Source organism: Arachis hypogaea, chromosome 3, assembly GCF_003086295.3.
Source record: "Arachis hypogaea cultivar Tifrunner chromosome 3, arahy.Tifrunner.gnm2.J5K5, whole genome shotgun sequence".
NCBI lineage: Eukaryota > Viridiplantae > Streptophyta > Magnoliopsida > Fabales > Fabaceae > Arachis > Arachis hypogaea.
In genome coordinates, this window is record NC_092038.1 from 61,488,416 (window position 1) to 61,515,793 (window position 27,378).

The window sequence follows — 27,378 nt, forward strand, 5'->3', positions numbered from 1 at the left end:
AGTGATCACGTAAGTGCGAAGTGCCTTATTTTGGGTCACCAAGTAGCTTCGATTTGCAATAATTACATTCAGCCTTTAATTTTCCCATGATTTCTACAATCTTGAAGTGATTCCACACTTCGGAGGTTAACTTCCTCTTTCGAACACCACTTGTAGAGTTTGTCGTTCCTTCATTAGTAGTTGTGGTATCCGTTAGAGGTTCTTGAGGTTGAGATTAAGGAGCCTCTTGCGTAGTTTGAATATTAGTGCCTATAGGTTCTTCCGATGGAGCACTCTTCTCAAGAGTATTACTCAATCCATCCGAAGAAGACATTCTACAAAATAATAAAATATAAATCATGAATCAAAATCACATTAATCTAAAATATAAATTATGAAACAGAATCTCATTAACCTAACTCAAAAATATAAATTATAAATAAAAAATTAAAATTGAGCTCTCCAAACTATTCAAATAACACTACTTAGATATGAATATGATATTAGTTAAAACTGTTTGTTCTAGTGAAACAGAACAAAGAATAAAGGAACTGGAAGCAGAGTAGTAAATTAGAGTCTAAGTCATTAACCAATTCAGTTATATTCTGTTTCTATCCTTCTTCTAAGCTTTATATATATATATATAAAGTCCAATGTCCAATACTCCAATCCCTTTTAAATTGTATTATGTGCCTCGCTCTTATATATTTATTTGGCCTAATTCATTCAGACTTAACTGCCAAGACAGTAATCACCACTCAATATCATATCTAATGTAATCAAATATTTAAATAGGAACAATTCTTCACTAGAATAAAAATGCAAATATTGTTTATCAAATTGTTTTGCAATGACTTTTAAAAAGAATGAAACCATTTGGACTTAGCATAATAAACGTTTATGCAAAAACAAACATGGCACTGATAAACTATGAGGCATAGCTTTGAACCAGAATTATAAATTACACAACCAGAATCCAGAAATTCATAGTCAAAAAATCATTAACCTAATCAGAAATTTAGAAATTCAGTAACCTAATCAAAAATTCAGCACATCAAAACTCAATAATCCAGAAATTCAAAACACAAAAATTCACATTAATAGGAAACTCATTAATTCAGAACACCCAAATTCGTTACCCTAATTCAGAAATCTAAATTCAGAAAAGGGGATGGAAGACAAGGAAAGACTAAGGCTGACTTACCTGAACCTGATGAAGAAAAGGGGAAGGAAGACCAGCGTCCAGCGAAGACCGGCAACGCGAACAGGAGAAGATGACGACCACGACCAGGAAAAGATGACGACGTTGCTGACTCTGCTGCGACCAGCAGAAGAAGATGACGTTGCCGGAGCCCGCGGCGGTGAGCTCGACTGTCTCGACAACTTTAGTGAGCGACCGAGCCACTCAAGGAGTCTGGGGTGGGAGGCGGTACTGAGAGACTAGAGGGTGGAAGGCGGCGGGAGACAGTCGGCGGTTAGCGGTCAGCGGGAAGGAGGCAGGAAGGGCTAAGGATTTGAGGAGGAGTGGAGACGAGAGTCTCAGGTCTCAGTTCTTGCTCTCTGTCTCTCTCTAAAGCAGGATGGCTAGGGTTAGGAAATGTTCAAATGAGAGTGGCTCACATATAATATATATATACCAAGGCATTTTTGTCCTTTCACACAAACGGGGATTTAACGGGTCTCCATGGGGCGGGGACCTTTACCCCCGCCCGCGCCCCGTTTATTATACGGGGCCCCGTCCCCTGTCCCGCGGGTAAAAATTACCCCCCATACCTGCTCCTCGACGGATAAATCCCCGCGGGTACCCGCCCCGCCGGGGATTTTTGCCATGCCTAAGTGAGACATGATAAACAATAACTAAAAATTAATAAAAAAATAAAAATAGTTCTTACAGTAATAAATTTTAAAAATAATCCAATTGTAACTCTGAATAAGGATTAAGGATATGGAAGAGTAAGGGACAAGGAAACAAACTGGAATAAATGAAACTTCAATGAAGGTAGCAACTCTTCTCAATATTCCAATCAATAGCAAAAATCAGTAATGTTCTAAGAACTGTGAATGTGAAGAAAACCTAGAAGAAGACGTCGAAATCTCTCTCTAGATTCAAAACTAAACTAAAAATTTGCAGAATGAGAATGGGTGATAAACCACTATTTTATGATTTATCTTGTACACAATTGAGTGATTTTTATCAACTCTTTACCCACTTATTCATATGATTTGCATGTTTTACATTTTTCTTCCTGATTCTGTGCTATGATTAAAAACATGCTTCTATAGTCTTAATTTTGCTATGTTTAATCCTCTCTTATTATCATTCGATGATTTGATATGTGTGTTAAGTGATTTTAGAGATTACAGGAAAGGAATGACTTAGAGGATGGAAAGGAAGCATGCAAAACTGGAAGGAATACAAGGAACTGAAGGAACTGCTAAAGCTGTCCAGCCTGACTTCTTGGTACTAAATCGACCATAACTTGAGCTACAGAGATCCAAATGATGCATTTCTAGTTGCGTTGGAAAGCTAACATCCGGGGCTTTGCAACGATATATAATTTATCATAGCTGCCCCGAAGTTAGGCAACGCGAACGCATGGATGACGCGCCTGTGTCGCATCTGCAAAATCTCAATCCACGCAAATGCGTAGACGACACTTCCACGTCACTTTCTCGCGACCTGTACGTACCAGATTTCGAAATCAGCGATTTCTGGGCTGTTTTTGACCCAGTTTTTGACCCAGAAAGCACAGATTAGAGGCTATAAAGTGGGAAAATCCATTCATACATGATACAACATACATTCATTTATAAATCACACTTTTCATAATTTAGATGTAGTTTTTACAGAGAGAGGCTCTCTCCTCTCTCTTAGGATTAGGATTAGAACTCCTCTTAAAGGACTTAGGAATATTTTCATCTTCTTCAATTACAGGTTCAATGTTCCTTTTATTTCTCTTTTCAATCTAATTTATGAAACTTGTCCATGTTAGAATTGATATCTTTATTTAATATAATTTGAGGTATTTCAGACTCATGATTGCTTTCCTTTATTTATATAAATAATTTAGATTTTTTTTTCTTTTGGCTTTGGTTGATTAATTGGTAACTCTTGAGTTGTCAAACTCATCGTGATTGATAATTAATATCTTTGCTGATTAATTTAGATTCCTATAAATCTAGTCTTTCCTTGAGGAGTTGACTAGGACTTTAGGTGTTAAATTAATTTGTCCACTTAACTGACCTTCATAGTTAGAGGTTGACTTAGTGGTAGCAAAAATATAATTCTCATTACCATTGATAAGGATAACTAGGATAGGACTTTCAATTTTCATATCTTGCCAAGAGTTTTATTAGTTATAAATTTATTAATTTCCTGCAATATATTTCTCCTGTTCAAAACCCTTTCAAAACCCAAAATAATGTTTTCCATAATCAATAATAAATCACACCTCCCTGCAATTCCTTGAGAAGATGACCCGAGGTTTGAATACTTCGGTTTATAAATTTTATTGGGTTTGTTAATTGTGACAACCAAACGTTTGTAAGAAAGGATTTTCTGTTGGTTTAGAAGCTATACTTACAACGCGATTATATTTTTATAAAATTCTTTACTAGCAAAAATCCGTTCTTCAATGGGCCTTGAGTCTCTACTATTTCCTAGCTCTAGTCTGTGCTTCTGGGCCGAAAACTGGCCCAAAATCGCCCCCAGTGATTTTTTGCAACTGCTATACGTCGCGCATGTCACGTGCATGCGTCAGTTACGCGTACGCGTCGCTTGTCCTCTGCGCTAATCACACGTGCGCGCCAAGTGCGCATGCGCATTGCTATGGAATGCTCCAATTCACGTGCACCCGTCGGCCATGCATGCGCGTCATGTCTCGCTGGTCAGCTCCATCATTTCTTTGTGTCCCTTCCATTTTTGCAAGTTTCCTTTCCATTCTCCAAGCCATTCCTGTCCTGTAAAGCCTAAAAACACTTAACACACAGATCACAGCATCAAATGGTATAGAGATGGATAAAAATCTATAATTTAAAGGCTCTGGAAGCAAGTTTTTAATCATAGTATTAAATCAGGAAGGCAAACGTATAACATGCTAATTACATGAGCAGGTGTAGGAGAAAGGTGATAAAAACCGCTCAATTCAACACAAGATAGACCATAAAATAGTGGTTTATCAACCTCCCCACACTTACACATTAGCATGTCCTCATGCTAAGCTCTAAGAGATCAAAAAGAATAAATAGGGACAGTAGGACTCATACAATGCAATGCAACCTATACATATGAATGCAACTATATGACGAAATGTCTATACCTACTTGGTTAAGAAAATGAACAAGTTCTTCAAGACAAACAGAAATCAAATTCCACTAATTCAAATCACACAATAAGAGAATAGTAAACTTGTAAGGAGATAGCTCATGAAAGCCGGGAACATAGAGTCAAGCTTGAACCCTCACTTGGAGCGTGTATGTACTCTAGTCACTCAGGTGTATAGGGTAATCCACTCTAGTTTCCTCCATTCATGCTTTCTAAAATTTGTTCTTCATCTAACTGATCAACAAATATTTAATGCACACATACAAACATCATGAGGTCTTTCTTAAGGTTGTAATAGGGCTTAGGTAAGGGTGAGGACACATATATGGCTAAGTGAGCTGAAAATTGAATCCTTGATTATCCTAAGTTCTCACCTAACACACACACACACACATGTTCCCTATGCTTCTAAAATCATGCCTAAATACCCATAATCTCACTTTGTATGTTGCACCTACTCATGCATTTAAATGTTCTTTTTATTTCACCTCATATGCATTGATTCTTTTTATTAAACTTATCATTTGGGGTGCTTTCATTCCCCTAAACTTAAACTTGAAACATGCAAAAATATTTTTTTTGAAAGCATCATAGCATCAATGCATTTGGTTTTCATAAATTCACATGAGTAGCATTCAGACCTTAGATATTTATCAATTAACATACATTCTTATTAACCCGAGTTCCCATAGTTTTCCCACATTTATTTTTCACACAATCTCTATCTTAAGCTAACCAAAGATTCAACTTGGTGGTAATTAATTTGTTTTTCTCTTTAAGGCTAGTGATGTGGTAAAATATAGAACAAATGAGGATTAACAGGCTCAAAGTGGCAAACAAGGGATAATTAGAATGGCGGGCCATTTAGGATAGTGAGCTAATAATAAATGATGGCCTCAATCATACATGTGCATGAATACATTAAATAATGGATATATAGAATGGAACAAACCATAGATCGCAATCATAGAGGAGAGAAAACACACAAGAATAAAAATCATGGTCAAATAATGTAACCATACAATTAGGCTCAAATTCTCACTAGGTTGTGTGTTCTAGCTCTAAAACCATGTTCCAAATTACAATCTTCAAACAAGTTTAACATAGAATTTTGGTTTGAAATAGTGAAATTTTTCAAAAATAGGGTCTTTGAAAAGAACTTATTATTTTTCAACCAAGCAGACCATACATGCAACTAATTATTACTATGCAATCTATTCTATCTAAACAAAAAGAAAATTTATCTACTGGTGCTAGGAGAAAGAGAAGTTACCTCCAGAAGTCAGGTACTGACCGACCTCCCCACACTTAAGGCTTGGCATCGTTTTGCCATCAGTCAGGAACAAAGAGGGGCTGGTAACAGCATCTCCACAGTCAGATGCGTCTGGGCTCCCGGTGATGGTAGTTGAAGTAGAGTCTAGAAAGTCTGGTTCTTCTGTGGGTGGGTGGTTGCCAACAATCAGCTCCTTGAGGTATGTAAATTGGTGCTTGTGGTGGCACTCCATGTGATCCAACCTCTGTAGTATCTGAAGGAGCAGCTAATTTGTTGAAGGTGCTTATGATGTGGAAGGAGAAGGGATATCTCTGGCCGGGTCTTCAGTTCGGTTAGTAGTGGCTACTGCGGGTTTGATGTATTTCCCACTCGGAACATATTGATCATCCCGAGGAAGCATGGCCTTGGTGTCTCCAGCTCTATAGGGGACTCCAGCTGTTGAGACCAAATCTGAAACCAAGGCGGAAAAAGGTAAGTTGTCCGCAATCTGTACGTGTCCCATAGCTTGCCCAGATGTGTCGTGGTAAGTTGAGAGGCTGGTCCGTAAGGATACACCAGATGAGAACAGCCATGTCTGCAGTAAAGGAGGACTCGTGAGTGCTCGGGAAGACGTAGTGGGACATAATCTGTGCCCACACGCGAGCCTCCAAGGTAAGTGCAGGAGCCAGTATGCTCTTAGGATGGGATCGATGGTAACCATAGATCCATGAGCTGTTAGGTAGTGCTATAGTTCTGAGAACGTCGTCCCAGTCAAATTGGTATCACTGGCGCTTGAGAGAGGCTTCTTGAAATGCGTCCAATCCTTCTAGAGCAGGGGGAAGATCTAAAGCTTGGTGAATGGCCCTTTTGGAGATGGGGACTTGCTTCTGACAGACACAGACAGACTGCAGGGTTGGCATGTGAAAATTAGAGTAGAATTCGACTACTCATGAAAGATTGACCTGCCGTGGCTGCTTCCGTAAGAAATCCCAGTGTCTTTGTTCAATGCGGGACTCTACCAGGTCAACAATGTTGGTAGGGAGGATAAGAATATGCTCATTGTTGTAGTTTCTTGCCGCCAGAATGGAAAAGCTTTTTCATATTTATTGACCTTGATGATCCTCTTGACTTGCTTTGTTGATGGTTTGACAGCTGTTGAAGAAGGTTTCGCAGCTAGCGCTCTTTTTGTTCCTCTCTTTGCCGGTGGTTTGGGGGCAGCTTTCTCTTTACCTTTCTTGGTGGGCATCCTGAAAGGGAAAAGAGAAGTAGCATGTATACGTAAGTCAAAGGGTTAGAGCAAGGAAGAGGACCTTACAAGTGATGATCTTGCCAAGGTAAAGAAGGATGTCGTTAACACATGGTCGCGACTTCATATAATTAGGACATCAATGGAAACATAGCAAGAAAGATGAAGGCCATTAAATGCAAGATGTTTATTGGCATGCCGACAAAGGCATGAGTAGCATAGATCAAGCATTAATTGCGAAAAATGTATTATCACTTGTAACAAATTAACAATCATGTTTGTATTGACAATTATATCAAATTAATAAAACATGATAAAGAATTTGTGAAAAACAGGCATTATAGTAGAAGGCTAGAATATTTAAGAATGCACAATGCCATATGAGCTTTTTCACAAAAAACTTGGTATGCATGTTTAACATGATAGGGAAAGAATTAAATTGGAATATGCAAGCATGCCAAAAATAATTAATATGAATTGTCAAACAACTCCATAATAACAATCACAAGCAATTATAGAAGAAATCACCCATTAAGATATCTAACACCAAGTAAAATAATGCAAAAGTCAATAATTAAGAGGAGGAAGGGAGAGAAAATAGAAAGAAAGAACCTTGAGAAAAAGGTTATAAAGAGAGAGATGATGGAGAATGTAAGATTGAGAAAATATGGGAGAAAGGGGAAGAAGAAGAAGAAGAGTGGAGAGAAAAGAAAGAAAGAAGAAGAAAGAAATTAGGATTAGAAAAGGAAAATATATGAAAAGTGGCGGTGCAGGGATCAGGTTGCGCTACGCTGATGACGCATACGCGTGGTGTGCGCGTACGCGTGGTTTGCGCAGAAAGGGAGGGGACGCGTAAGCGTAGGTCACGCGGATGCGTGACCGTGTTTCTGCTACTAGCGTGAGGGCAACGTGGCTCTCGCACAACCCTCTATTCAAATTGGGATGTGTGCCAAAATGCCATATGACGCGTGCACGTCAGGCGCGCACAAACGTGGAAGTGCTTATTGTGAAAGTGACGCGCATGTGTCCACGACGCGTACGCGTGATGCAATTTGTGCCTCGGGCACAGTGCCAGCACAAAGCCAGCCCAACCTTCAGCCACTACACCTTTTACGTCAAATTTGCAAAGTCACGCGTGCGCCGCATTGACACGAACGCGTGGAGTGCCAATTTCTCAGATGACGCGTATGCGTGAAGGACGCGTACGCGTGGTGATGCTTGTCTGATTGGAACACTTTCTGCACTGCTCCCATGTAACTTTCTGCCTTTTTTATTTTTTATGCAGATCCAAATGCAGGCTATATGCAGAAATAATGAGAAGAGTCACTAAAAATAGAAGCTAAGAAGAGAGGAATGATCATACCATGGTGGGTTTTCTCCCACCCAGCACTTTGCTTTAACGTCCTTAAGTTGGACGGTCCACCAGCTTAATCTGCTTCTGTTGGCGGGTCCTCCAAGAGGAAAACCTCTAGCTCTTTATTGTCCTTCATCTTCTCACCATGATACAGCTTTAAGCGATGTCCATTGTCTTTGATGAGATTGGAACTTGAAGGATGGCTCAAGTGGAAGACTCCATATGGCTCTGCTTTCTCTACTATGTAGGGACCTTCCCACCTTGATCTCAGCTTGCCTGACATGAGCCTCAGCCTTGAGTGAGGAGAACTAATTCCCCAAGTTTGAACTCTCTCCTTTTAATGTGCTTATCATCCATATCCTTCATTTTTTCTTTGTATAGCCTGGAGTTATCGTATGCTTTTAGGCGAAGGTTCTCTAATTCTTGTAGTTGCATTTTCCTTTCAGCCCCGGCCTTCTCAAATCCGATGTTGATTTCTCTCACTGCCCAGAATGCCTTGTGTTCCACCTCCACAGGGAGGTGGCAAGTCCTTCTGTATACTAGGCGGAAGGGGCTCATCCCGATTGGTGTCTTGTATGCTGTCCGATATGCCCAAAGTGCATCTTGTAGCCTGGTGCTCCAGTCCTTCCTATGAGGCTTAACTATCTTCTCTAGGATACGCTTTATCTCTCTGTTAGACACCTCTGCTTGTCCGTTAGTCTGCGGGTGGTAGGCAGTTGCTACCTTGTGGACAATCCCATGCTTCTTCAATAGTCCTGCTAATCTCCTGTTACAAAAGTGAGTGCCTTGATCACTCACGATTGCTCGTGGTGATCTAAAGCGACAGATAATATGATTTCTAACAAAGGAGACAACAATGTTAGCATCATCAGTACGGGTAGGAATGGTTTCCACCCATTTAGAAACATAATCTACAACTAATAGTATATAAAGATAACCACTAGAGTTTGGAAATGGACCCATAAAGTCAACGCCCCAAACATAAAAAATTTCACAAAATAGCATAATTTGTTGGGGCATCTCATCCCTTCTGGATATATTCCCAAATCTTTGGCATGGGGAACAAGATTTACAGAAGGCAGTAGCATCTTTATAAAGAGTAGGCCACCAGAATCCACAGTTTAAAATTTTTCTAGCTATTCTTTGAGGGCCAAAATGTCCACCACTCTCAGAGGAGTGGCAGGCCTCTAAAATGGACTGGAATTCTGATTGAGGCACACACCTTCTAATTATCTGATTAGCACCATACCTTCACAAATATGGGTCATCCCATATATAATATTTGGACTCACTTTTCAGCTTGTTCTTCTTATGCTTAGTAAAATTGGGAGGGAAGGTATGACTAACTAAATAATTAGCTACAGGTGCTTACCAAGGAACTACTTCAGATATTGCATGTAAGATATCAAATGGAAAAGCATCATTGATAGGAGTGGAGTCATCCTTATTGTGCTCAAGGTGACTCAAGTGGTCCGCCACTAAATTCTGAGAACCACTCCTATCCTTAATTTCTAAAGCAAATTCTTACAGCAGCAGTATCCAATGGATTAGCCTTGGTTTGGACTCTTTTTTAGCTAATAAATATTTTAGAGCTGCATGGTCTGAGTACACTACCACCTTAGTACCAAGTAAGTAGGCTCGGAATTTATCCAGAGCAAAAACAATGGCTAGAAGCTCTTTTTCAATGGTAGTGTAATTGGACTGAGCAGTGTCTAATGTCTTTGAAGCATATGAAATTACAAAATGATCCTTACCCGCGCGTTGGGCCAGCGCCGCTCCTACAGCGTGGATGGAGGCATCACACATAATCTCAAAAGGCTGGCTCCAGTCTGGTCCTCTCACAATTAGAGCTTGAGTCAAGGCGATCTTCAGCTTGTCAAATGCTTCCATGCAGTCCTCACTCAACTCGAACTCAACATCCTTCTGCAGCAGTCTAGATAAAGGTAAAGCTACCTTACTAAACTCCTTCATGAATCTCCGGTAAAAACCTGCATGGCCAAGTAACGAACAGACTTCCCTCACAGAGGAGGGGTAAGGTAAACTAAAAATGACATCTACCTTTGCTGGATCTATAGAAAAACCATTATTAGAAATAACGTGTCCTAGAACAATACCTTGTTCGACCATAAAATGACACTTTTCAAAATTCAAAACAAGGTTTGAACTAACACACCTATCTAATACTCTAGCTAAACTATCCAAGCAAAGGCTAAAAGAATCACCATACACACTAAAGTCATCCATGAAAACTTCCATACAGTCTTCAAGGAAATCTGAAGAAATACTCATCATGCATCTTTGGAACGTTGTCGGTGCATTACATAAGCCAAAAGGCATCCTCCTATACGCATACATTCCAAAGGGACATAGAAAAGTAGTTTTCTCCTGATCTTCAGGAGCTATATGAATATGAAAATAGCCAGTGTAACCATCTAGAAAATAGTAGTGTGATTTACCTGATAGGCAATCAAGCATCTGATCGATAAATGGTAAGGGGTAGTGATCCTTATGAGTGGCCTGGTTGAGACGCCTGTAATCAATGCATACCTTCCAGGCGTTCTGCACCCTAGTTGTAATGAGCTTTCCATGCTCATTCTTTACTGTTGTGACTCCAGATTTCTTTGGAACCACTTGTATTGGGCTGACCCATTCACTGCCTGAGATTGGGTAGATGATGTCTGCCTCCAGTAGTTTGGTTACTTCCTTCTTGACAACCTCTAAGATGGTGGGATTCAGTCTTCTTTGGGCTTGACGGACAGGCCTTGCTCCCTCTTCTAAAAATATTATGTGCTCACAAACTTGAGGGCTGATGCCTACTATATCCGCCAAACTCCATCCAATTGCTTTATTGTGTCTTCTTAGCACACTAAGCAGTTGCTCCTCTTGTTGGGAAGTGAGTTCCCTTGCAATGATAACTGGGAGCTTCTGGTTATCCTCAAGGTAAGCATACTTGAGGTGGGATGGAAGGGGTTTTAACTCCAATCTCTGCTCATGGCTAGGTACTTGATCATCTTGAGCTAGTGACGGTTGTAATGTGTTTCTGTCTTGTCCAGGGGGTGTCCCCACACTTGCACCTTGCTCCATGTGCCTCTCCTCTACTTCCTTCTGATGAACTGCAGCTACAGTCTCATCAATGACGTTGCACTGGAAGATGGAATGGTCTTTCGGAGGATGCTTCATAGCCTCATTCAGATTGAAGCTCACTGCTGGGCCGTCTATCTCAAAAGAATAAGTTCCTGAGAATGCATCCAACCTGAACTTTGAGGTCTTCAGGAATGGTCTTCTGAGTAAGATGGATGACGGTCTTCCTGAATCATTTTGGGGCATTTCCAAGATGTAGAAGTCAATGGGAAATGTGAGCCCCTTGATGCTCCCCAGTACGTCCTCAGCAATTCCAACCACTGTAATAATGCTTTTATCTACTAACACAAAATAAGCTGCCAACCTTTTCAAGGGAGGGAGCCTCAAAGCATCATATATAGACAAAGGCATAATACTCACGCACACTCCTAAATCACACATGCAGTCAGAAAATATTACACCTCCAATGGTACAGTTAACCATGCATGGACCTGTGTCACTACATTTTTCAGGTATATCCCCCATTAAAGCAGATATAGAACTACCTAAAGGAATAGTTTCTAATTCATTAATTTTATCCTTATGCATGCATAAATCTTTCAGAAACTTCGCATATTTAGGTACTTGCTGAAACATAAAAATGGGGAACAGTTACCTCAACCTTTTTGAAGATTTCTATCATTTTTGGGTCAAGTTCCATCTTCTTTCTAGGGATGGCATCTCTGGGAGCTTGAGCCTCTTTTGGTGTACCATTCTCTGGTTGAGTTGCTTCTCTTTAACCATGTTTTGTACTTCATCTTCCTCTTCAACATCCACCACTTCAACCATGTTCTCAACTGAGGCGTGTTCTTGTGGTTTTGGCTCCTCATGATTCCTCTCTTACAGTGTGGTTTCGGACCTCAAGGTGATGGCATTGATGCCTCCCTTGGGATTGGGTAAAGGTTGAAAAGGAATTCCACTGGGACTTGAAGACTGGTTGTTGGAGTTGTTCAGTGATCCAATCTGTGAGACGAGAGCTTGTAAAGTAGAATTCAGACCGTTTAAGGTATAAGTAAGGTTGTTCTCCATGGTCTTCTATCTTTGATCAATAGAGTGTAGTAACTCGTCATTAGAAGAGGAAGGGGGGTAAGTAATCTAAGGGGTCTGCTGTTGGTTATTCTGAGGCGCTTAGGATTGCCTTTGGTGAGGTACTCTGTAAGGCTGGTTTTGGTTCTGCTGTCTGTTGTTGTTGTTATTCCACCTCTGATTTCCATTGTTGTCTCTGCCTCCTCTGTTGTAGTTGTCCCTCCATCCCTGGTTGGGATTATCTCTCCATCCCTGGTTGGAGTTGTCTTGCCAACTTTGATTATAGTTCCCCCTTGGTTGTAGTTGCCGCCTTGTTGATAGTATCCTTGATTCGGGCGATCATAAAAATTGTGAGTAGCTGCCAAGGTGCTGTCCTCATGTTGGAGCTGTGGACACTCATCAATGTAATTACTATAATCAGCACATATTTCGCATACTCTCTGAGGAACCAGTTGATGACTTTGTTGTGATGGGGGAGGCTGAGGTTGTTGTTGATTCAGGTGTATCTGCTTCAATAATTTGGTCATCTAACATAGACTCTGTGTGAGAGCGGTAGTCTCACTGCTAGAGGAAACCCCTGCCACAGCCTTGGGATGGTTGTTTCTATGCTTGTGATTCTGAGCAGACTCAGCCAAGTCAGCGATCAGTTGCCATGCTTCTTCTGTGGTCTTGTACTTTTTTCAGAAAACCATAACTCACACCATCTAATGTAGTCTTGTCCTGGGGTTTCATGCCTTGTGTGAAGTAGTTGATCAACAACAACTTGTCAATCATGTGGTGGGGGCATATGTCTAGGAGATTATTGAAGTACTCCCAATATTCGTAAAGAGTCTCAGATTCGCCTTGAATAATCATTGAAATTTCTTTCCTCAGTCTATCAGTAACTTCAGCTGGAAAGTATTTTTCTAAGAATTCTCTTCTAAGCGTATCCCAATTAGTAAGAACTGTTTCAGGTTGAGTGTAGTAACACTCCTTCGCCTTTCCCTCAAGAGAAAATGGGAAGGCGGCTAGCAGAATAGAAGTCTCAGTTGCACCATTACGCCTAACAGTAAAACAGGTTGTTTGAAAATCTCTGAGATGCTTGAGTGGTTCTTGAGCATGTAAGCCATGAAACTTCGGTAGTAGATTGATTAGTGCAGTCTTCAGTTCAATATCTGCACCCAGATTTGGATGACGCGCTTGGAAAGGTCGCAGTGTAAAGTCTGGAGCTCTTGCTTCCTGGAGAGTAATCCTCATGGGAGCTGCCATGTTCTCTGCGCTCAAATCAACCAAATCAGTAGGAAAGGAGCTTGTTTCTTCCTTAAACAAGTGTAATTACCCGTGCTATGCACGTGATAAGATTGAAATTATAATTTTAAATTATTTTTTTAAAATTAATTTGAATTATAATAATTTGATTAATAAAAAAAGTAATATGCTATGTATTGTTTATTTTTTTTAATCTAGTGTTAATTAGATTAACTCTAAAATAGTTATTAATCGATTTTAATAATCTACTTTTTTCAATAAATCAGACATGCATAATGAATATGATCATAAATAATATAGTAATAGTTAAATCCACTAACAAATATATTGGCTATTATCACACTATAAAAGAAATTAAATATAAAGGCTATTAGCACGCACTTATAAATCTATAAAATCACACTATCTTTGATTCGTGTAAGGGTTTACTTACCAAATAAACTTAAAATATGAACAAAATGGACCTAGCATCACTTGAAAAAATCATGGAAAATAATCAACTTACCTTATCATCTATGAAAACCATTTGTTTGTAAGTCGTCTTGTTCTTGTCAAATTTGGATGGGACTTTCCATAACCTTATAATTCTTGCCTTTATTTTTCAAACTTTTTTATTACATAATCTACCATAGGTAATAATGTTGAAAGAATCGTAGTTAGTATCCTTTAGGTATGAAAAATAATAAATAAAAGAAGTTCCATGTCTGAGGTACGAATTTTCTAGATGATAAATAATTGTAACAATTCACTATTAATCCTTATATATATACACACTAATTATACACGGTAATAATTAGTAAATATTTTCAATGGAGATACTTGCTACAATTAGGTGAAATTTGTGCCATTATATTTTATTAACCTTTATGATTGATTCAATAGAAATACTTACTCAATATATATGTTATCGATAATAATTATATGCCAATATTTTTAAGAAAGAGCTAAAATAAAGAGGAGATATATAAATATATATAATATTATTGCTATATAGGAAGTATACATAAATTGTTACATTTTTTATTATATTATACAACTTAAAATTATACTATCATGTTATTATTAATTCTAGATACTTGCTATAATTATATCAAATTTAATTATAACTCTAAATAAATAAAATAGATAACATTCAATATTATTTTTTTCTTTTTTACATTCAATACTGTAAATATAAAAAGTAAAATAATTAATGAAAAAATATGAGCAGAAAATAAAATATATTAAGTAAAATTCAATTTGTTATCTAATTAATCTTGTGTTCATACGATATAACTTTACGAAAATGTTATGAATCACAACCTTTTTTATTCTCCAAAAAAAAAAACACTATACGTAGCCTTTAGTAGTGCAAAAAATAATTATAAAAATTAATTATTGATATTGATATTAATCACAATTGATTATTGATACTCTAATTTTTTTAAAATATATTTTACTTTTTTAAAATATAATGCATGTACCGTGTAGACCTTATTATTATTATTATTATTATTATTATTATTATTATTATTATTATTATTATTATTATTATTATCTACTAATTGATATCAAATTAAACGGGTCACTATTAATGTGTGCATTAACTATCTCCTAATAAAATTATTACATTTGAATGAAAATTAAAATTATATCAATTGATATAATTAGAATAATTAAAAATATTGATAATTGATAAGTAGTTTAATAACGTATTGAATATTGATTTGATATAATTATAATGAAAATATTTTCTTAAATTAATATAATTATGCATTATTCATGAACTAATTGTAATATAATTAGAATAACTTTATTTGAGAGAAAAAAAGAATTCATGTGTAATTTTTAAAAATTATAATATTTTACTTATATATATATATATATATATATATATATATATATATATATATATATACGTATATATTAAATTTGTTAAATAATATATATATATATATATATATATATATATATATATATATATATATATATGTTACGGTAGTTTTTTTATTATATATACATATACATAAATAAAAAAATATATGAATTATATTTTGTTAAACTTCATGTTACTGTTTATTAAAAATATTTAAATCACATATATTAATTATTTTTTTGTTATAATTATTTTATTTTATATATATGATTATTTTTTATTCTACAATCCTGCAATAATTTTTTATTTTTTATATCTATATATATTCCTCAATTCCGACCCCATTCATATACATATTAACAGGTTTTTCTCTAATAGTGATGTTTTAATTTTTTGTTTTCCTTTTTTAACGTATCTTTTCTTTTTTAAATAGTGATATTTTAATATTTTTTTAAATATATATATTTTAATAATTACATTAATAATTTGAAATATAAAATGAGAAAAAAAGATGATACATATATCCAAGAAAGAAAATAAACTTAAAAATCAGAAAAAAATGTATATTAAAAAATATAAAAATAATATATTCAAAAAGAATAGTCGTAATATATAAATGAGTCAACAATTTAAATTTCTCTAAAACTAATTTAATCAAATACCAATATTAGAAATAAATTACTTAAATAATATTTTACCTATTCTAGTCCTTAGACATGTATAGATTAGAGTCATTCTCATAACGACAACCAACTAAAATAATATTGTAAGTTCGAACATTTAAAATTTGTACAAATTCAAACTATTCCCTTATTCTTTGAAAACCTTCCGTATTCCTGATAGAGTTGAATCGCGATTCTTTTTTTGGAAAAAGAGTTACAGATATGGCTTTGACGTGTTGGAGACCAAAATTCGAAAGTCACTAAGTGTGACACCCATTAAACCCTAAAGGTCAAATAAAATAGTATCCCTCATTTTATTCTCATTTAATTCTAAATCAAAAGTAATAATGACTTATTTAATTTAGCATTTATGATAATAAATCAGATGACCATTATATAAGTCATTTAGTGTAAAATAGCTTAATTTGCGATTATAATTAATATATGTATTATCCATAAATAGATTAGGAAATAATAATTTCGTAACAAAATCATTCAATTTGAATTACAATAAATTGATTGATAGAAATTATAATAAATTGTATGATATTTAAATAATTAATCAAATCAATTAGTTGATATAATTAATTTATTTTAATAAATTGAATTTAATGAGTTAAAAGAAATAAATCGAAAAACACCATCTAAAACATGCCACAACAGTTTTATCATTAAGTGAAGAAATTTAATTTTTATATAATAGAATTCATATTTACAGATTATTATATTAAACACATACTAAAAAAAACACACTAAACAAAATAAACGCATCAATGGTAAAATATAACCTAAAAAATCAATTAAATTCAAAAAGAACATGTGATGAATTACAATAAATCTATATATGAGAAGTAAAAGTAAAATAAATAATTAAAAATAATGTAAAAATAGCAATTAAAAAAAGTAAAAAAAGATAGAAAAGATAATGTTTGAAGTAGATAAAAAATGTATTGTAATAAAAGATTAATATAATTAATTAATACAAAGGATGAAAGAGAAAAATTAAAATACGATCTTATTAAAAAAATTAAAAAATATTTTAAAGAAGAACCTATTAATCAATTTTTATAAAAATATTACAAAAAATTTAAATTATCTTTAATAAAATAATAATACCCTTAAGAATTATTAATCAAAAGAAATAAAAAAAAGAATTAATATAAAACAAAATCATAGAAAAATATTAACAAAATTAAGATAAAAAAACAAAAATAAAAAATTACAAATATTTTACTTGAAGTACAAAATAAAGAGAGAAAAGAGATATATAAAATAATAAGATAATAAATTGAATTAATTGAGTTTATTTATTTCATTGTTTTATATATTATTTATTAAATAATTTAATATTTATCTCGATCAATTAAAAAATAAATTAGTTATAATTAATTTTGTTTAATGAATCAAACAAAATTTAAAATAATTTGATATTTACTCTAATTAAATTAAATATTTAAAGTTATGATTAATGTAATTTAATGAATCAAATAAAATATTAAATGATAAAATATTTATTCTAATCAAATCAAATTACATAATTGATTAGTTATAATTAATACAATTAAATGAATCAAACACATTAAATTGAAAAATAACTTAGTTAATTTATATCTTAAGGACATATTTTTAAAATATTTTTCAACAAATTTTATAAAATATTTTTTATAATATTTTTATCCTATAATCTAAATACACAATTATAATAATCTATTAAAAAGTACTTAATTAGTTAATACAAATAATTAGTATAATTGATTTAGTTCAATAAATTAAAAGAAGTAAATGTGAAAGGGAGAGATAAAGAGAAAGTGAAATTATAAAAAAAACGTGTAGCCATTAAAAAGCAATAAAAAAGTTCCTTTTATTTTTTATTTATTAATTATTAATTTATTATAATTAATTTCACAACATTTATTATACGTTATTCATTTTACAAATTAACACAATCAATTAATTGATATTAATTATCGATAATTAATTTTAATTGATATAACTCATTCGCTATACTTTTTAAATAAATAATTAAAAATACACATCTCAATTTTTTGTTAAAGTAGAATAAAATAAAATACATAAATTGAGTAGTTATAAATCTGGAAATTATAAAATTTTATTAACAACTCAAATAAATTAGTACCATAAAACTAAATTTAATGTTTATTTTAAAAATAATTACTGACTTTTTATTCTTTTAATTATTAATAATTCAAATAAAGTAATACCCTATAACTTATTTTGTTATCTATTTTAAATAGTTACTAATATTCTATTTTCTAATTATTTGTTTGTCTTATTTATCATTTATACTTTCAATCAATTATATTAATAAATAAATAAACTAAATTAACTCAGTTATACTTGGACTATTCAATAATTTAACATAATCTTTTTAATTTGAGATTAACTACTAACGATAGAAAATAAAAAATTTAGAGTAATTCAATATAATAAACATTAATTATTATTGTGAAATAACCTAAAATCATAATGCAATTTATTTTTAAAAAATAATCAAGTATTATTGTTAATTATGAAATAACCTAAAATTATAATGCATTTTATTTTTAAAGAAATAACCATCCATTAATATCTGTAAATAAAAACTATCATCAAAATGCTTTGACTAAAAATATGAAGGGTTAATTACTATTCATTATTAATAATATATCGATTATATCAAAAAATAAAAATATAATTTTTCACATTTACACCATTAGAAAAATTACCATCATGAGTAAAATTTTGTTATTAAAAAAGAATAAAATTACATACATAGTGAATTTAAAAAATAAATATCGTTAAGTAATTATGCTTTTTTTTAATAAATAGTAAAAAATTAAATATCATAAACTATATTCTTTTAATACAATTTATAAATATTAATAATAAAAATAGTCTCACTAATGTAAATTATCAATACAATAATTATATAAAAAAATAACTAATTACATAATTGCATAATTTTCAAGATCCTATATAGTTGAATCTAATGGACAAATAAAAAAATATCTATATGATAATATCCTAATATTTTAGCATACTATAAATCATATCATAAATTTATATATCATATTATAATTTTAAGTCAACTCCTTAAACACATTATGACATAAATCATCTAAAAAGATACACCACATTAACGAATATCACATGGGTCACAATATACATTCTAAATTGTCACGATATTTCAAATAAAAAGAGTATCAATACAGAGAAATCAATTAATATAACTAAAATGAAGAGCAACAAAGAGACACAAAAAAATAAAAATAATAAAGAGAATCAATAAAAGCATTAACATATAAACTACATACATGAACAATGTATATATTAATTGTGAATCACCAAAAAAAGGCAATATATATATATATATATATATATATATATATATATATATATATATATATATATATATATATATATATATATATTGAAGCACACATGACAAAATAGAATATTACAAAATAAAATTATAGTAAGATTATTTAAAAACAACATAAAGATGACATATTTTTTTTGTTAATCAGATGCTAAAAGAAAAAAATATGCGCCTAATAATAATCAATTAAAATAAACAAAAATTTTAAAAAAATAAAAAAATAAAATGTATAAATAAAGATAAAAGAAACAAAAATTAAAAAATTGTACCTTAAACACAACAGAGAGAGGGGAAGGGAGGGAGAGAGAGAAAAGAGAGTGAATGAGTAAACAATATTTGATCTTGTATAAATAGATGGTATTAAAAAAAATAAACTAATTAAATTAATTATTAAATAATTTGATATTTACTCCAATCAAATCAAATAATTAATATAATTAACCAAATTAATTAATTGATATAATTAATCAATTCATATAAACTATAATAAATCGTGAGATTTGAATGTCTAATCAAATTAATTAATTGATATAATTAATTAATTATAATTGATTTGCTTTAACGAATTAAATAAAATAAATCAAGAAACACCTCAAGAGCATATCGCATCAGTTCCATCGTTAAGTGTAAAAATCTGATTTTTATATAATAGAATAAATAGAATAGATATATATTAAAGATATTTTTTAAATTAATATAATTATGCATTATTTATTAAATATTAATTGTAATATTGTAATATAATTATAATAAATATATTTTTTAAAATAAATTTATTTAGAGAAATATAAATTGGTTATTAATAATCAGTGCCATTATCATATAATTATCATATTATTATTATTATTATTATTATTATTATTATTATTATTATTATTATTAAAAATATTTTTGATTGATAATTGATAAGTAGTTTAATAATACATTAAATATTGATTTTATATAACTATAATAAAGATATTTCCTAAATTAGTATAATTATGTATTATTCATTAAATATTAATTATAATAAAAATATTTTTTAAAAAATAATTTAGAATAGAGAATAAAAAAGTTCATTTTGGAGGGAAAACAAAGTCACGAGAGATCGACACGTCACCTTCATTAGTTGGGGGAAAACCCAGTTTTAGTATATTAAGTAGATGACGTTTCAAATTTGTCCTCAGAAATGACTAACCGACGCCGAGCCCGCCTTATACGCGAGATAGTTCTTTCAATTTCAGGATCAAATATGGGTAGGCTCGGATCAGGTAGTGAACGCGACATTCAATGAAAGAAAATACAGCTCATGGTAATAAAATAAAAAAAATGCAAATAAATAAATTCCAACCAATAAATTAGCACACTGTTGTAACTCTCCGGCAACGGCGCCAAAAATTGACGTATGGAAAATCACCGATCAAGAGTTTATAGCGAAAATAGTGTTGCAAGTATAGCTCTTAACCAATGAAGATACCGCGTATCAATTTAAAAGAGTTGTCACAAAAATTAGAAATAAAATACTGGAGTATGAATCCCAGGTCGTCTCACAACGAGCTGACAAAAGAGTGCTATTTTATTGAACAGAGGTTTTCCAAGGATTTTTAAGAGTTGAAAAGCAGAGAGATAAGTGGTTGAGAATTTATATAATCAAATAAAAAATCTTGACTGGGGGTAGATTAATTAGAAGTTCTATCCTTGTTGGAATTTTCAAGTGTAGCTTCAAGAGGTTGTTATTTTCACTTAGTTAATCCTTACTAAATAAAGGAAAGTTAAGTGATTGAGCTAACTCTTATTTGCGAGTCCTAATCCTCTCTATTGGGAAGAATTAGCGTTAGTAAATATAGAATTGGCCAATAACTTCTAAATTAATTAATCGCTTGGACATTCCAACTCAAGGGTCTCCTTTTTAATCAACACCCAAGTCAAGTGGGAGGTCTACTCCATTAACTTGAATATAACTTTCACAGAATTAAGAGAGGAATAAAAGTGAGACATGATAAACAATAACTAAAAATTAATAAAAAATAAAAATAGTTCTTATATTAATAAATTCTAAAAACAATCCAATTGTAACTCTGAATAAGGATTAAGGATATGGAAGAATAAGGGACAAGGAAACAAACTGGAATAAATGAAACTTCAATGGAGGTAGCAACTCTTCTTAATATCCCAATCAATAGCAAAAGGCAATAATGTTCTAAGAACTGTGAATGTGAAGAAAACCTAGAGGAAGAAGTCGAAATTCTCTCTCTAGATTCAAAACTAAACTAAAACTTTGTAGAATGAGAATGTGCCTTGAGTCTCTACTGTTCACTGGCTCTAGTATGTGCTTCTGGGCCAAAAACTGGGTCTAAAACTGGCCCGAAATTGCCTCCAATGATTTTTTGCAACTGCTGTACGTCGCGGATGTCACGCGTACACGTCAGTCACCCGTGCACGTCGTTTGCAAAAACTCCTTGTCACGCGTACGCGTCAGTTACGCATACGCATCGCTCGTCCTCTGCGCTAATCACGCGTGTGCGCCAAGTGCGCATGCGCGTCACTATGGAATGCTCCAATTCACGCGCACGCGTCGGCCATGCGTGCGCGTCATGTCTCGCTGGTCAGCTCCATCGTTTCTTTGTGTTCGTTCCATTTTTGCAGAGCTTCATTTCCATTCTCCAAATAAACTATTCCTGCTCTGTAAAGCCTAAAAACACTTAACACACAGATCCCGACATCGAATGGTATAGAGATGGATAAAAATCTACAATTTAAAGGCTTTGGAAGCAATTTTTTAATCATAGTATTAAATCTGGAAGGCAAACATATAACATGCTAATTACATGAGCAGGCGTAGGAGAAAGGTTATAAAAATCACTCAATTCAACACAAAATAGACCATAACATAGTGGTTTATCAGTATTCTAAAAATAGATTTTAAAATTCATATATTTTGATACAATTGTTTACAAGTATTATTAAAAAAAATTTTATGCCAAGTATTTTTTTTCTTTTTATTGTGAATAACTAAATTTTTAAAAAATAAAAAAATTTATAGATCAAAATTTGTTCCAAATTTTTTTATGTATTTTCTAAATATTTATTCAAATGTTGCCACAAAAAATTAGATTAAATGGATAAGTCGCTTACTAAATATAATTTTTTGTCACTTATAAAAATATATTATTTATTTGGTTATTTTTATCTCATTTTCAAAGTATTTAGGAATTGTTAATGCTATATGCACATTAAAATCCGTTATTAAATTAGTCATAAAATATTTACATATAAATATATGTATCGTTTAACTCATTTTAAATGTATATTTTATATTTTAATATATATTTTATACAAAAAATTAATTTAGTAGTTAATAATTTATACAAAAAATTAAATTATTCTATTAATTTCTATAATTTTTTTAATTTATAATTAGACTTTTATATTTTTAAATTTTTAATTAAATTTTTATACTATGTTTAAATTTTAAATTAGATCCCAATTAATAATAAATATTAAAAATAATTTTAAAAAATAATTTTACCATTACACTGGTAACTTACATCATAAAATTCATATGAGGTCTTGAAGTCATTTTACTATTTTTAATTATGTGTTACGTATTATAATATAATTTATCTATGCGTCACTTATATGTTATTTTTTTAAATGATTCTAATTAGTTCATAAATTTTCATTCATGATTTAATTATTTTAATTCGTAAAATTATAAAATACAAATTGAATTATTTTATGAATGAATTTCTCTCGTTATTTATCTCATTCTCTAGTTTTCCATTTATTTTTTCACATATAAATTAAATAAAATTCTTGTTATATAATAAAAAATTATTTCAAGAAACATAAAATATGAAACTAGAAACTCATGATGAAAGACGATTTAATATTTCTGTGTTTCGTTTGTTTGTTTCCTTACTGTTAGACCATGAATCGTTTTTCAATTCCGAAGATATATGTAATTTATGAATGAAGGCATATGAGTTTTGATTTTGACGATGAATTTGAAGGAGAGGAAAAATGGAGAAAAACAAAAGGTTATTAATGTTTATATAAAGATAATTTTTAGTTAATTTACGCTAATAAAATGAATAAAGTTAAAATTATATAGATGTCTTATATATAAAATGGTATTTGATCTTTGTTATTGATAAAATGATTTTTGAAAAATTTTAAAATTTGATAAAATGACCAACTACCAATTGAGTTAACAATTATCATATACAAAATTTACCCACTTTTAATTTTTATAATTTAAAAAAACTCCAATTTCAATTTTTTTAAAAACTCTAATCCGCTTTTTTTCCCTAAAACTCTCATCTCTTTTTCTAAATCATCATCGTTTTCTAAAATCTTAATCTCTTTTTTTCTTTTTCTTTTTCCTCTCAACGATGTCATTTTTGGGAATCACGTAGTGGTTAACGAGGCTTTAGTTGTAGTTGTGGTTGTGGTGGTGGTCGTGGTAGCAGTAGAGGGAGCAGGATCTGCTGCAGAAGCATCGCATGGAAGATCCTGTGTTCTTGAGACAATGGTTCAGTGTGCGATTGAGAAGGTGTGTGAAGATGAAAAATGGGCGGCGGAGATTCGCGATCCAAGGAAAGGTGTTCGCGTTTAGCTTGGAACCTTCAACACCATCAAAAAAACTGTCAGGGCCTATGACAAAGAAGCTCGTAAGATTCACGGAAAGAAAGCTAAAGTGAACTTCCCCAACGAGGATGACGAACACTCCATTCAACAATCTCGCAACATTATTCCAAACCTTCCTCCTCCTCCCATTCGAAGATCGAGTAATCCTCCTCCTCCCATTTGAAGATCGAGTAATCGTCCTTTTCCGTATCGATATGGTTGTAACACGCGAGTTTTTAGCACCTCATGATCGTACTAAAAACTCAGGCGTTACTTACCTCTAAACCTTTTTTTCTATACTATTTTTATTTAATATTGAGTCTTCGCGAATACAAATCGAAACTTTCACCAAGAAATCGAAGAGTCGGTACTTTAAATCATTTAATCACAAAATTATATATATCCACGTAACGTTATATACATAGACTTACTCAAAGATTCTCAAATACAATTCCTACCCCTCTAAAAACCAAAACAATAAATGACGAGGGAAAAATAAAATCTAACAACTCAACTTGTAAATAGAATCTTCTATGTTCTTGTAGTTCTGCACTAAGCCTTCACACCTGTAGCTGAAAAGGGTTGAAATAAGGGGTAAGAACTGGGGAGTTCTTAATAGGGTCAGGGTAATTAGTTAAGTTCATTCATACTTAGTCAGCAATAATAGTCAACAAGATACCATCTAATTCAACAATTAAAGAACACAGAATTCAAACACAAGCACACACAATTATAGAAAACACAACCACAAACAAGTATGCGCAAACAAGTATGATGCATGTCTCTCCTTAGTAAAGGTAATGAGCTCATATGTCGGTTTCGATCCGCTCCCAACGCAACTCAGAAACCTTTGTCTGAATTTAGTTTCTAGTGTCATAACCTCTGTAAGCAACCTCTGTCTTACAGGTGCGACTCTCTTGAGCCGATGTATGCAAACATAACCTCTGTAAGCAACCTTTGTCTTATAGTTGAGGCTCTCTCTAGCCAATGTATGTAGCGATAACCTCTGTAAGCAACCTCTGTCTTACAAGTGCGACCATCCCCTAGATTGGCCGATGTATCTCTAGAAGCAAATCTCGGTGGACTCACCACCATATCTTTTCTCGTTTTCAGCAGGTACATAATCATCTTAGCTCGTTTTTTTTCTTTTTCTTTATTCCTACTGTCTGTTCTCCTATGGCAGAGGTTCTTTAGATTCTCTTAATTTTTTCTCTCTGCTCTTCTATGGCAGAGATTCCTTAATATTTTTATTTCCTTTTCTTTTCTTTCTTTCTTATCGTTTATAATATAAATCATCCTCACATTGTTCCTTCGCCTTTCCCAAAGTGTCTTATGAAAAAAAAAATTATAAAGTTCTTTAATTAAGTCTGCGTTCTCTAAAGCTTTTAGGATTACTTTGCTTGCTTGCTTACTCATTAATATTACACATTATAATATTCTTACAAAATAATATCTTTGATATATACTAATTATAATAATAATTTTTTAATATAAATAAATAATTTTAAAGAAGTATTTAAAATAATATTCACAATCTTCTTTTAAAATTTTGTTTATAAAATCTTATTTTTAAACTTTTATTAATTACTTTCTAAATCACGAACTTTTTAATATTCTATTTTTAACTTCGATATTTTATAAAATTATATTTGAACCCTTACTTATTTTCATATTTATAAAAACAACCCTAGTTTTTTACAAAATATCCATTTTTACCGCATGAAAAATACAATTTAATTATTAATCTTTCTCTTATATCAAAACTGAAACCCTTAGCCATTTCCTTTCAAAATATTACTTTTATTTTAATCCGTTCTCGAATTTTTTGGTTCGATTCTTCGTAACTTTTAATTTAATCTCTCGACCATCAAATTTCACCACATTTATACTTTATTTTCAACGATATTGTAATCCAAAACTCACCAAAACAACCCAACTGGACATTCATATATAACCGAACCAACAAATCACAATCAATAATAATAATTCAACCAAATTAACTTATTCAAACTCAAACAATAATCAACTAAATCAATATTCACTTATCAAACTCACATTTAATTATTATAAAGTTACCAAATCCTACTTTCATATGAAATCAAAATAACAGAAATTCCGGAAAAACTTTTTGACCGAGTTGTTGAAGGAGAAAATGTCAAAAATCGCTTGTACCTTCTAGAATTTCAATTGATTAAACATTAAAGGAAAGTAAAGCTACGTCACTATCAACTTCCATCGAACAAAAATGACGCTAACACAAAAAAAAAAATACAAATACTTTTATCGAATTAAATATTTTATTGGAGTTACAAATCTGAAGAAATCGAAACGAAAACTTATAGAAGGTCACGATTCTCTCTTTTCTTTCACGGTCTTTTTCTTTATTTTTGTTCCTCAAATTCTTTCGTGATGAATGAACGAGAAAGGAAGTGATTAAAGGCTAAATGGTGATGATTTAATTTGCGGTGGCAAAGCATGCAATAATAGGTGTCATGGTGGACTCATGGATATATATATATATATATATATATATATATATATATATATGCTTACTAGCCACGTCTTCCTTTCTTATATATATATAAGAATATAAGTTTGATTAAATTTAAATAGTTATAAAATTAATTTAATTACTTATAATAAAATAATTTTTAAAATAAAAAATTTTAATTTATAAAATAAATTATAATTTATTTATATTTATATTTTTAAAAATGTGGGTCGTTATAATGGTAATGACAACAACAATAACAACAACACCACTAACAACAATAATAACAATAACATGAACAACTAGATAAGGACTCTAAATTTCAACTTGAAGTTTGGTTATAATTTGAATCATGGAGGAACTACTGGTGTTGGTGGTGCCATCAACATAGACCCATTTGTGAGTTGTGTTGATGATAATTTTGAGTATGGGTCTAGTTCTGATTTGGCATCGGAGGTGGCAGGTGGGTCAAGTGGTGATCAACAACATCAAGAGTAGAAGAACTACGAGGTGGAGAAGCTTTTGGAGGAGCTAATGGCATATGAGAAAAAAAATCAGAAATAGAAAAGAGGTTGAGTCTTGAGAAGAAAGGGTTGAGTATTAGAGAAGCATCTTTGGTTAGAAGAGTAAGAAGAAGGAAGAAGGTAGAGGCAGCAACGAATGAAAATGAAGATGAATTAATTGAAAAAGAAGAAGAAAATTGGTGGATGATGATGAGGAAGGGGAAGAGATGAGAGTTTCAGAAGAAAGAGGATTGATAAACCCCATATTTAGGGTTTATCTTGTATTAATTTTATGGGATTTTATGACCTTTTACCCACATTTATTCAATGA

At 32.1% G+C, this 27,378-nt stretch overlaps 1 pseudogene; it reads left to right on the top strand.

The window, feature by feature from the left end:
- The first annotated feature begins 1,150 nt into the window (after positions 1-1,150).
- LOC112778147 (uncharacterized) lies at positions 1,151-27,378 on the top strand (annotated as a pseudogene).